This window comes from Camarhynchus parvulus, unplaced genomic scaffold (genome assembly GCF_901933205.1).
Source record: "Camarhynchus parvulus unplaced genomic scaffold, STF_HiC, whole genome shotgun sequence".
Classification (NCBI taxonomy): domain Eukaryota; kingdom Metazoa; phylum Chordata; class Aves; order Passeriformes; family Thraupidae; genus Camarhynchus; species Camarhynchus parvulus.
In genome coordinates, this window is record NW_022148380.1 from 111,708 (window position 1) to 123,491 (window position 11,784).

The window sequence follows — 11,784 nt, forward strand, 5'->3', positions numbered from 1 at the left end:
TGGGAATTCTGCCCCAGGGAATGGATTCCAGGGGGAATTCTGCCCCAGGGAATGGATTCCAGGGGGAATTCTGCCCCAGGGAAAGGATTCCAGGGGGGAATTCTGCCCCAGGGAAAGGATTCCAGGGGGAAATTCTGCCCCAGGGAAAGGATTCCAGGGGGAATTCCCCAGGAAAGAATTCCGGGGGAATTCTGCCCCAGGGAAAGGATTCCAGGGGGAAATTCTGCCCCAGGGAATGGATTCCAGGGGGAAATTCTGCCCCAGGGAATGGATTCCAGGGGGGAATTCCCAGGGGGAATTATGGGGTTGTTGGACCCTGGAACTGGGGGGCTCCACAATGGAGGAGTCAAAAAATTGTGGAGTCCCCAGATGAACAGATCCCACATTAGGGAATCCTGCAGTAATGGGATCACAGGATCTGGGAACGGTGGGATCCTGGATTTATGGAGTCTTAGGACACAAAACTCTGGAATTACAGGACCCAAAAATCATGGAACCCTAGGATTAGGGGATGCAGGCTTTGTGGGATTGCAGAACGGGAATTACAGATCCCAGAATTCATTACAGAGCCACAGAATCCTGGGGTTACGGAATTGTTTGGGGTGGAAAAGACCTCGGAAACCACAGAGGGAGAGAGGAATCCCAGAGGGGAGGGAAGTGGGGCGGAATTCCGGGCTCCTCATCCCAATCCCACATTCCCAAGGTTGCCTCCGCAGCCCCAGCCGCTGTTTTTTGGGAATTGCTGGGCTGGGGGCGGGCGCCGGGCGTCTCCCGGCTCGGGGCCAGTCGGGACTCGCTCGGCTCCGGGCACGCGGAGCTTTCTCCAGCTCGGATCCCAACAAACCGGCCCGGCTGGAGCCGCTGCCAGCCCGGCCCGCCCGGCCCCCGGGGATCCCGTGGGAATGGTCCTGGATCCCACAGGGAATGGTCCTGGATCCCACAGGGAATGGTTCTGGATCCCACAGGGAATGGTTTTGGATCCCACAGGGAATGGTCCTGGATCCCACAGGAATGGTCCTGGATCCCACAGGGAATGGTTCTGGATCCCACAGGGATGGTCCTGGATCCCACAGGGAATGGTCCTGGATCCCACAGGGAATGGTCCTGGATCCTGTGGGAATGGTTCTGGATCCCACAGGGAATGGTTCTGGATCCCACAGGGAATGGTCCTGGATCCCACAGGGAATGGTTCTGGATCCCACAGGAATGGTCCTTGATCCCACAGGAATGGTCCTGGATCCCGTGGGAATGGTTCTGGATTCCACAGGGAATGGTCTTGGAGATCCCACAGGGAATGGTCCTGGATCCCACAGGGAATGGTTTGGTCCCACAGGATGGTCTGGTGTTTGTGGGTGGGTCCCACAGGAATGGTCTGGAGGCTGGTCCACAGGGAATGGTTCTGGATCCCACAGGGAATGGTCCTGGATCCCACAGGAATGGCTGCCCAAGGTTGGATGGGCCCGATGGTGGATGGAATGGTTCTGGATCCCACAGGGAATGGCGATCCCACAGGAATGTTGGATCCCGGGAATGGTTCTGGATCCCACAGGGAATGGTCCTGGATCCCACAGGGAATGGTTCTGGATCCCACAGGGAATGGTTCTGGATCCCACAGGGAATGGTTCTGGATCCACATGGTGGGAGGGAGGTTCCAGGAATGGTGTGTGGGCCAAAGGTTGCCCGATGGTCGTCCAGCTCGGGGGTTTGGGGCAGGGATGGCTTCACGGGATGGTGGTCGTAGTATGTGCTGGGGTGGGGGCCGGTGGGTGACCCTTCTTGAGGTCTGTGTGGTGAGGTTTCGTCATTGGTGGTGGTGGTGGTGGTTTTTTTGTGGTGGGGGGAGTTAAGGGTTTGGCTCAGGGTTGAAGGGTTTGGGTAAAGGTTAAAGGGTTTAGGTCAGGCCTAAAGGGTTTAAGTCAAGGTTCATGGGTTTCAGTGAAGATTCAAACCCCTCAAAATCCCGATTTTGGTCAAGACTGGGGTGTTGGATCCCGCCGAAGTCCCGCTCACCCTGGCGCCCGATGGAACGCAGCCTGGCGGCTGAAGTCAGGGCCTTGTTGACGTTGTTGATCTTGTGCACCCTCATCTTGAGGATTTTGGGCCCAGCGCTCCCTGGGTTTTGGAGCGGGGTCAGGACAGTTTGGGTTGCCTGGACTGTTTGGGTCAGGACTGAGGGTTTGGGTCAGGACTGAAGGGTTTGGGTCAGGGTTAAAGGGTTTGGGTCAGGGTTAAAGGTTTTGGGTCAAGTTTAAAGGTGTTTGGGGAAGTTCCAGCACTTTGTGCCCAGCCTGGAGGTTTTTGGGCTGAGTTTGGGGATTTTGGGCCCACTTTGAGGATTTTGGGCCCAGTTTGGGGGCTTTTGAGCTCAGTTTGGGGTTTTTTTGGCCCACTTTAAGGATTTTGGGCCCAGTTTGATGATTTTGAGCTCAGTTTGGGTTTTTTTTGGCCCACTTTAAGGATTTTGTGCTGAGGCCTGACCTGAGATGACCTCGAGCAGCAGCATCAGCTTGAGCCCGTCCCGGAAATCCTCGTCGATGTTCTCGATCTGCGTGCCGGCCTTGCGCAGGTGGGAGTTGCACCAGGCCGTGAACGTCTGCAGGGACAGGGCTGGGGTCAGCTCTGGGGGGACCCCGGGGCTTGGGGGGACCCTGGGGTCAGCTCTGGGGGGACCCCGGGGCTTGGGGGGAAATGGGGAATTGGGGGCCTGGGGATTCCTCATCCCAGCAGGAATGACCCCACTGATCCCACTGACCCTACTGGGAATGACCCCACTGATCCCAGCAGCAATGACCCTGGGTTATTGATCCCATCGGGAATGACCCTGGGTTATTGATCCCATCAGGAATGAACCTGGGTTATTGATCGGATCAGGAATGACCCCACTGATCCCATCAGGAATGAACCAGGTTATTGATCCCATCAGTAATGACCCTGGGTTATTGATCCCATCAGCAATGACTCCAGGTTATTGATCCCATCAGGAATGACCCCACTGATCCCATCAGGAATGACCCCAGGTTATTGATCCCAGCAGGAATGACCCCACTGATCCCATCAGGAATGACCCCAGGTTATTGATCCCAGCAGGAATGACCCCACTGATCCCATCAGGAATGACCCCGGGTTATTGATCCCAGCAGGAATGACCCCAGGTTATTGACCCCACTGATCCCATCAGGAATGACCCCAGGTTATTGATCCCATCAGGAATGAACCAGGTTATTCATCCTATCAGTAATGACCCTGGGTTATTGACCCCACTGGCAATGACCCCGAACCTTCCATCCCCGGGCAACGCCCAATCCCACAACCCCCAGCTCCAGTTACTGTGGAACTGGGATGGCTCCACCCCACAATCTGCTCGTGGGGCCACATTTTGGGATCAGGAACCCGCGCCAACCCCAGGATCCAACCCCAAACCCGGGGGAAACCCGGGCTGATCCCCCCGGATGTGGGAACACGCCAGGCCCAGCAGGATTCCCGGGAAGATCCCGGTCTGGGGGGCTCTGGGATCGCCCTGGGCTCCGGGGCGGCTCCGGACGGCGCCGGGACTTTGGCCGGTGCCAGGCCCGCACATGCCTGAGGCGGGCGTGGCCGGGCGCGGCCCCGCGGGCACCAACACGCACGGGCCCTGAGTCACCTGGGCACGGGAGAGATCCCGGAAAAACCCCGCAAAAATCCCATTCTGGGATCTCCTTCAGTGACAGACACAGCCCCGAGAGATCCCAGAAAAATCCCGGAAAAACCCCGCAAAAATCCCATTCTGGGATCTCCTTCACAGACAGACACAGCCCCGAGAGATCCCAGAAAAATCCAAACATGGGATCTTATGGGCAAACAATCCCAGAAAACCCGGTTCTTCAGTAACACAGAGATAAAAAATCCCGGAAAAACCCCAGAAAATCCCATTCTGGGATCTCCTTCATGGGCAGGCACAGCCCTGAGAGATCCCGAAAAACCCACAAAAATCCCATTCTGGGATCTCCTTCAGTGACAGCACAGCCCTGAGAGATCCAGAAAAACCCCACAAAAATCCCATTCTGGGATCTCTTTCACAGGCAGACATAGCCCCAAGAGATCCTAGAAAGATCCCAGAAAAATCCTGGAAAACCCCACAAAAATCCCATTCTGGGATCTCCTTCATGGGCAGGCACAGCCCTGAGAGATCCCGGAAAAACCCCAGAAAAACCCCACAAAAATCCCATTCCGGGATCTCCTTCAGTGACAGACACAGCCCCGAGAGATCCCAGAAAAATCCCGCAAAAATCCCATTCTGGGATCTCCTTCAGTGACACAGCCCCAAGAGATCCCAGAAAAATCCCAGAAAAATCCCATTCTGGGATCTCCTTCACAGGCAGACATAGCCCCAAGAGATCCTAGAAAGATCCCAGAAAAATCCTGGAAAACCCCGCAAAAATCCCATTCTGGGATCTCCTTCATGGGCAGGCACAGCCCTGAGAGATCCCAGAAAAACCCCGGAAAAATCCCATTCTGGGATCTCCTTCAGTGACAGGCACAGCCCTGAGAGATCCCAGAAAAACCCCGCGAAAAATCCCATTCTGGGATCTCCTTCATGGACACGCAGCAGGATCCCAGCAAGATCCCATAAAAATCCCATAAAATCCCACTCTGGGATCTCTCCCCAGGGGTCACGGCGTTCCTGGAAATCCCAAAATTCCTCCCCGAGCTCTCGTTTTCCTTCCAAAATCCGGGAAAATCGGCGCCAAATCCTGGGAATTTCTGTGCTGAGGGAACCCCCCCGAGCCAGGCTGTTCCCACAGCCCCAAAACCGAGGGGTTTCCCCCCAAAACTTGGGAATTTGGGATTTTTAAAGGACGGGATGGGTGGGAAGCAGCGGGGTCTGGGGAGGGGGCGGCAGGGCCGGGGGGAATCCAGGATAAAATCTGGGATAAAATAAAATCCGGGATAAAATCGGGATAAAATAAAATCCGCGATAAAATAAAATCTGGAATAAAATCCAGGATAAAATCTGGATAAAATAAAATCCAGGATAAAATCCGGGATAAAATAAAATTGGATAAAATGATAAAATATAAAATAATAGATAAAAGATAAATAAAATGGATAAAATATAAAATAATAAATCCGGGATAAAATGATAAATCCTTAAATAAATCCGGATAAATCATACGATAAATCATAATGAATAAATATAAATATATAATAATAATTGGGATAAATGATAATCAAATAATTGAATAAAATAAAATAGGATAAAATATAAAAATAAAATCTGGGATAAAATCCAGGAATAAAACCCGGGATAAAATCTGGGATAAAATCCAGGATAAAATAAAATCTGGGATAAAATCCAGGATAAAATCCGGGATAAAATCCGGGATAAAATCCAGGATAAAATCCAGGATAAAAGAAAATCCGGGATAAAAGGAAACCTGGGATAAACCCGGGCCGGAGCGACCCCCCCGGTGCATTCCGGCCAGAAATAACCATCCCAAAAATGCCTAAAAAAGGCGATTCCGCGCGGGCCTCTGGCATTTCCTCCGCGCGGAAGCGCTGGGGAAGCGTTTTCCAGGCATTGTCAGGGCCGGGCGCCCTCCCTGCCCCAAATCCCGGGAATTCGGGGCTGCAAAAGGGGACCCAGCCCAAATTCTCCATGACAAGTGCTGGGGGAGAGGAAAATCCACCCGGGACTGGGGATTCCGCTGCCGCAGGATGAGCTCGCCCCAGGGATTGTTGGGATTTGGGGCCTTTTGAGGCTTTTACTGCTCTTTTCATCCCTTTTTTCCTCTGCTTGTCCATGAAAAGCGCTGGGAAACGGCGGCAGCGAGGAAAAGCTGCCTCCTCTTCCTCCTTTCCGTGGAAAAACCGGGAATTTCAGGAGGGAAATGCACTTTCCTCCCTATTTTCCTCCATTTTTCACCTAAAAATTGGGAATTTCAGGAGGAAAATGCACTTTCCTCCCTATTTTCCTCCATTTTTCCCCTAAAAATTAGGAATTTCAGAAGGAAAATGCATTTTCCTTCTCTTTTCCTTCATTTTTCACTAAAAATTGGGAATTTCAGGAGGGAAATGCACTTTCCTCCTTATTTTCCTCCATTTTTCACCTAAAAATTGGGAATTTCAGGAGGGAAATGCACTTTCCTCCCTATTTTCCTTCATTTTTTCCCCAAAAATTAGGAATTTCAGAAGGAAAATGCATTTTCCTTCTCTTTTCCTTCATTTTTCACTAAAAATTGGGAATTTCAGGAGGAAAATGCACTTTCCTCCCTATTTTCTTTCATTTTTTCCCCAAAAATTAGGAATTTCAGAAGGACAATGCACTTTCCTCCCTATTTTCCTTCATTTTTCCCCTAAAAATCAGGAATTTCAGAAGGAAAATGCACATTCCTCCCTCTTTTCCTCCACTTTTCCCTAAGAATCAGGAATTTTAAGGCTGGAGAATGCACATTCCTCCCTCTTTTCCCTCATTTTTTCCCCAAACCCCCAAGTTTGGGATGGAAAACGCCTCGGGAAGAAGCTGGGATGTGTCTGTGAAGGATCCCAAGGGACATTCCCAACTTTTTAAGGGAAAATTCCCAATTCTGGGCACGCAGGGAACGCTGCCCTGGGGTTGTTTCCTGGGGAATTTCTCCCAGGAGCTCCTCAGGGACAGAGATTTACCCCAAAAAAGCCCCAGATTGGGATTTTCCTTTGGGAGCCCCCCAGAATTCCTCATTTTTGGGTCCTTTTTGGGGTTTTTCCCCCTGTGGGGACCCCGAGAATTCCAGGTGGGAACGAGCAACCCCCGGGTGGGATTTGGGGTCTTTTCCCGGGGTTGGAGCCCCCAAAATCCCCCAAAAATCCCCAAAACCGAGGTCGTTCCAGGGGCCTCGTTAGGGCAGGAAGGAATTCGCTCCCACATCCCCAAATTCCCGTTCCGATGTGGCAGGGCTGAAAGAAAATTCCAGAGGGAATAAAAAACTCATCCAGGCGTTCCCCTGGGCTCGTTAGCGGGGGTTAATGAACATCATTTGCATAATTAACATAATTAACGCGGCGGCCCGCTGGTCCGAGGAGAGGGAAAAAAGGAGGAAAAGGAGGAAAAACGAGAGGAAATGACCCAAAAACCAAAATGAGGGGTCAGAAATGTGGGAAAAAGGGGAAAAATACAGAGAAAGTGATGGAAGAATGAGGAAAAGTCACTCAGAAATCAGGAAAATGAGGAAAAAAGTGAGGAAAGTAATTTAAACGTGGGGAAAATGAGCAAAAATTCAGGGAAATTGAGGGAAAACTGAGAAAATGAGCAGAAAACTGGGAATGTGATGACAACACCAGGAAAAGTGGCCCAAAACCAAGGGAAAATGAGCCAGAAAGTGTGAAAAATGCCCAGAAACTGGAAAAGTTCCTCAAAAATGGGGAAAATGATCAGAAAATTTGGGAAAATGGCAAAACAGCTGGAGCAAAGCCAAAAAAAAATCAGGAAGTTACTCCAAAAAAATCAGGAAATGGGACCAAAGAAATGGAGACAAACAACTCGAAACGGTGGGAACGAACAAAATAATGGTGGGGAATGACTAAAAATCAGGAAAATCGAGCAAAATTTGGGGGAAATGAGCAAAATTTGAGGGGGGAGATGGCTAAAAATTGGGGAAAATGATGAAAAATCAGGAAAAATGAGCAGAAGTGAGGACTACGAGGGATTTGGGGGGTGTTTTGTCCCATCCCTGTCACCCCCAGCACATCCCGGGTTCTCCCCTCCCCCTGGAATGTTTTTTGTGGGTTTTTTTTTGATGTTTTCTGTTTGGTTTTTTTGGAATTTTTTTGGTGGTTTTTTGGATGTTTTTGCTGTTGATTTTTTGGATATTTTCTGGTGGTTTTTTTGTATGTTTGCTGTTGTTTTTTCGGATATTTGCTGTTGTATTTTTTGATTTTTTTGGGTGGTTTTTCTGGATGTTTTTGCTGTTGTTTTTGGATGTTTTCTGTTGATTTTTTGGATGTTTTCTGTTCATTTTCTGGATGTTTTTTCTGTTGGTTTTTTGGATGTTTTCTGTTGATTTTTTGGGTGTTTTTGCCGTTGTTTTTCTGGATGTTTTCTGTTGATTTTTTGGGTATTTTTGCTGTTGATTTTTTGGGTATTTTTGCTGTTGATTTTTTGGGTATTTTTGGTGTTGATTTTGGGATATTTGCTGTTGATTTTTTGGGTGTTTTTGCTGTTGATTTTCTGGATGTTTTCTGTTGATTTTTTGGATGTTTTTGCTGTTATTTTCTGGATGTTTTTGCTGTAGTTTTCCGGATGTTTTTGCTGTAGTTTTCCAGATGTTTTTGCTGTTATTTTCTGGATGTTTTTGCTGTAGTTTTTTGGATGTTTGCTGTTGATTTTCTGGATGTTTTGGCTGTTGTGTTTCTGGATGTTTTTGTTGCTTTCTCTGCATCTGCCGCTCCCGGGGGAGGCCGGAGCGCGGAATTCTCCTCATTCTTTGCCCTTATTCGGCTCCGGGCCGGGATTTTTTGGGAATAACGCGGCGAATTCCGGGCAGGATGCTCAGGTCCCGCACGCTGCCCCCCCGTCGGGTTTGGGGTTTTGGGTTTTTGGGTTTTTGGGGTTTTTTTGGGGTGTTTTTGGTGCGCAGGTGGGTCAGGGCGTGCCCGCATTCCAGGCGGGATGAGCGGCCACGCCTCGCTGGGGGTGCGGCAGCCCCGGGGGCGCCTCCCCCGAAATTCATCCCAAAATTGGATTTTGGGGAGATTTCCCAGGCCAGAAAAAGCTGCCCGTGCCTTATTCTGGGATTTCTTGCCCAAAAATCGCTGCTGCAGCCAGGATGGGCTGAGATTCCTGCGGGGAAAGGAGGTGGAACGAGCTGGAAATGGCCCAAAAATGGGGAAAAAAAAGAGAAATATCCCCAAAATGAGGAGCAGAGGGAGGAGTGATCCCAGTGAAGGGTTGGGATCCCTTTGGATCCCCAAACGGCACCTGGGATGGATCCCAAAGAAATGGCAGGAGTTCTGCTCCCAGTGCATCCCAGTCTGGAACTGGGAGGAAAAAACACCTGAAATTCCTGGGATTTTATGGAAAGAAAAACACCTGAATAGGGCAAAACCTCCTGGGGGTTTATGGAAGAAAACATACCTGGTTAGGGCAAAAATTTCCTGGAGGAAAAACACCTGTTTGGGGCAAAAATTCCTGGAGGAAAACCACTTGTTTGGGGCAAAAATTTCAGGGGTTTTATAGGAGGAAAAACCACCTGATTGGGGCAAAAAATCCCGAGTTTTTATGGAATGAAAACCACCTGTTGAGGGCAAAAATTCCTGGGAAATTCCTGGGTTTTTCTGGTGGGTTTGGGGAGGGAGGGAGGAAGGAAAGGAAGGAAGGACGGAAGGACAGACGGACGCTGAGAGGGCCCGCGCTCCGTTCCCGCTGCTCTCCCGCTGCTCCGGCCGCATTGTTGGCATTCCAGAGAATTCCAGAGGCGAATCCCTTGCCCAGGGCTTTGGGACACTCGGAATTCCAGCAGCCAAATGCAGGAACGCGCTGGGAAAGCCTCGGGTGGGGAAGCGGATTCCCAAACTCCCAAATTCCCAAAAAAAGGAGGAGGAGTCCGGGGCAATCCCAAAATCCCGCTCATTAACACCTAATCAACCCCTGGCGCAGAGCTCGTCCATCCTCCGGCATTGCGGCCCCAAATCCTGACAAATCCACGGGAAAAATTCACATTTTGGGCAGAGGAGAAGCAACAGGAACCGGTGGGAAACGTGGGAGAGGAGTGGGAAGTGCCGGGAATGGCAGGAAGTGCAGGAGGAAGAGGAGGAGGAAGAGGAGGAGGAAGCTCATGCCGCGCTTCCTGTGCCAAAAATAATCGAACTTAGCCCGGTTTTTTCTTAGAAAAACCTGGAAATCGCAGGTAACCACGGCAACGGAGCCCAGCGGTGCCGTCCCGAGTGTCCCCAGGACAGGGGGTCCCCATAAATGTCCCAAAACTGAGGGGATTCACCCCAAAATTCAGAGAGCTCAGCCCCAAAACTGAGGGGATTCACCCCAAAATTCAGGGAGCTCAGCCCCAAAACTGAGGGGATTCACCCCAAAATTCAGGGAGCTCAGCCCCGTATTTAGGGAAGTTATCCCAAAACGGAGCTAGCCCCAAAACTGAATTCACCCCAAAATTCAGTACCCCAAATAGATACACAAAAATTCAGGGAATTAAACACAAAACACGCGGAACTCGACGCAGAATTGGTAAATGGACTCGAATTCACAGCAAAACTCAGGGAATTCAACCGAGGCACAGGGAGCGAGCACGAAACTCACGGAACTCAAGGCAGAGCTCGGGAATGGAACCCAAAACTGAGGGAATTCACCCCAAACTGAGGGAATTCACCTCAAACACGAGAATTCACCCCAAACTGAGGGAATGCACCCCAAACTGAGGGAATGGAGCCCCAAACTGAGGGAATGGAGCCCCAAACTGAGGGAATGGAGCCCCAAACTGAAGGAATTCACCTCAAACACGAGAATTCACCCCAAACTGAGGGAATGGAGCCCCAAACTGTGGGAATTCACCCCAAACTGCGGGAATTCACCTCAAACACGAGAATTCACCCCAAACTGAGGGAATGGAACCCAAAACTGCAGGAATTCACCCCAAACTGAGGGAATGGAACCCAAAACTGCAGGAATTCACCCCAAACTACAGGGAATTCACCCCAAACCTGGGGATGGAACCCCAAACTGCAGGAATTCTCCCCAAACGCAGGAATTCTCCCCAAAACGCAGGAATTCTCCCCAAACTGCAGGAATTCTCCCCAAACTACGGGAATTCTCCCCAAACGCAGGAACTGTCCCTGAGCCCGGAGTTCCGCCCGTCTCCAATGATTAACCCGGAACCCTCCGGCGCCCGCTCGGAATTCCGGGCCGGCCCCTCCCAGCTCCCGGCGGTTCCCACGCCCGAGGGTCCCGGGGGATTTTTGGGGAGGGGGCGATGGAAGGGACCCGCCGGTGCTCCCGATGCCCCGGGAAGGCGGCGGATGCCGGCGGATCCCAGCGGATCCCGGCGGATCCCCCTTTCCCCAGTGCCCTTTATCCCGTCCCGCCGCTCTCCGGAAGCTTCTCCAGCCGGAATTGGGGCGGGGGGGACCCTCCGGACCCCCCCCTGGAACCTGCGAAAATCCCTCGGGGTTTGCAAAATTCAGCCCTCAATCCTCAGGTGTGGTACCCCCCCTTCCAAACACAGCGCCGCAAAGTTCACCCGTCACCTCTCAGGTGTGGTATCCCCCTCCCAAAAATCGCCCTGGAGGTTCCCAAAGTTCACCCCTCACTCCTCAGGTGCCATGATATCCCCCAAACACAGCTCTGGAGGTCCCAAAAGTTCACCCCTCACTCCTCAGGTGCCATGATCCCCCCCAAACACAGCTCTGGGGGTCCCAAAAGTTCGCCCCTCACTCCTCAGGTATCATAAAGCCCCCTCACACACAGCTCTGGGGGTCCCCAAAGTTCAGCCCTCACCTCTCAGGTGTGGTACCTCCCCTCACACACAGCTCTGGGGGTCCCCAAAGTGTCCCCCCCCCAGTTACGGGGCTCTCTCCCCCTCTGACCCCGCTCAGGGACCCCCCAGAAGTCCTGATTCACCCCCAGACCCAGCTCGGACCTTCCGGGGACACCCTGAGCCCGCCCAGACTCCTCAGGGACCCCTCAGAGGTGCCCCCGAAAGGTGCTGACACCCCTCAGGTGTCCCTGCCCCGGGCTGGGAGCCTCAGGGAGGCTCCTCTGCCCCTTCGGATCCCCCCAGACCCCTCCAGGCCCCCCAAACCTCCCTGTCCCGGGCTCTGACC